This window comes from Rhipicephalus sanguineus, chromosome 5 (genome assembly GCF_013339695.2).
Source record: "Rhipicephalus sanguineus isolate Rsan-2018 chromosome 5, BIME_Rsan_1.4, whole genome shotgun sequence".
NCBI classification, from domain to species: domain Eukaryota; kingdom Metazoa; phylum Arthropoda; class Arachnida; order Ixodida; family Ixodidae; genus Rhipicephalus; species Rhipicephalus sanguineus.
The window spans coordinates 139142647-139144111 of record NC_051180.1 but is presented as its reverse complement, the minus strand read 5'-3'; positions in this window follow the sequence as shown (position 1 = coordinate 139144111).

The window sequence follows — 1465 nt, the reverse complement described above, 5'->3', positions numbered from 1 at the left end:
TAAAGAATGACAAGATAGCTATTTCGGCCGCGGCCTCTTACGGCGCTAGGTGAAGCCTCTAGTAACAGGAAACGCGAGTTCACACAAAATGCGCAGAGTGGGTGCTAAGGCACTTGGAGTAATGTATTTTGTGCAAACGCGTGCTTCATCTCTTGTAGCGATGTGACTATAGGCTTTATATTGCTAGTAATGAACTCGCTCCACTTTGAACAATCGTAACATTATTTCGTAGGTTGGAACCCCGTAATTTAAGTTTTTTTATGTGTTACGCAAGGCGCATTGTTGCAGCAAACATTGTTAGCAATTAGAGTTGTACGTGCGTGTCCTTCAGCCTATATCCCTGCGTTAGGTGACGTTCTCGTTCTGCCATCAATTTCCGGCTCTATGCCAAACCTACACCCTTACTGCAGGATACTATCTTGCAGCAGCTAACGAATATAGCGACAAAAGTCGCGAGGAAAAAAAAAACGCGTTTAATCAGCACATTCCTCCGGAAATGCTAGATCAGAGGAAGTAATTAGTGACTCCCCCTGAAAAAAAGGTTCGATTAATTTGGCGCGAGTCTGAAGCCCGTTCCCGCAGAGCTTGCTTAGCGATGGCCTGTGATATATATTTCCCGTCCTCCGCGGCGGGGCGCTATCGCGAGCGCGCACAGACCGAGGGATTTCGCACTCTCGAACACCTTTGAGAGAGCGTATATCGGGGAGAGGGAAAGCCCGCGGAAAGGAAAGATCAGGAAAGCGACGCAGATGCTACAAAATACCCGCGATTCTTCTTCCTTGCCATTCGCCGGCAGTGGCGGCCCTTCTACAAATCCAACGAGATGGCGTTAAAGGCAAAGGAAAGAGAGAGAGAGAGAGAAAAAGACGCAGCGAGAGATAGGCTTGATTTAGACTGAATCAGACGCGTAGCAAAGGCATTCATTGCTCTGGACGTCTACACCTCCTTTTTCTGTATCTTTTTTTTTCCACGCTCGCAACTATACGGACAGGTTTTTCGAGAGTCAGGGCTAGGGCGCCGGAGGGCCCCCTGCCCATATGGGGCGAAATGCCGCCGCCTGCACTCGATTTTGGCTCCTAAGGTTAATACGCCGGCGGGTATAGGGGTGCCCGTTCGAGGTGAACACATAGCACGGGCCGCGCATCAAAGCCGCGGGCGCTTTACCGCAGCGCTCTCGCGAGCCCTCTTTGCGAGCTTGGGCGCACATCGGACAATGCAGAGGAACGAGGGAAGCCGGTGTCCATCTTCCCTCCTTTCCTCTCCACTGCCAGATTCGTTGTTTGCAGCCGCGGTTGTTCGCAATGGCCTGACTCTCATCGTTGGCGAAGGCAGCGACCATTTCTCACAGGATGAACGCGCCTGATACGCGGGACCACACAGATGGAACGGACATGGCGAGGTCTTCTCTCCCATTCTTTGGACGAACGATCCCAGGACGATGACGGCAGACCGATTATGAGGCGGG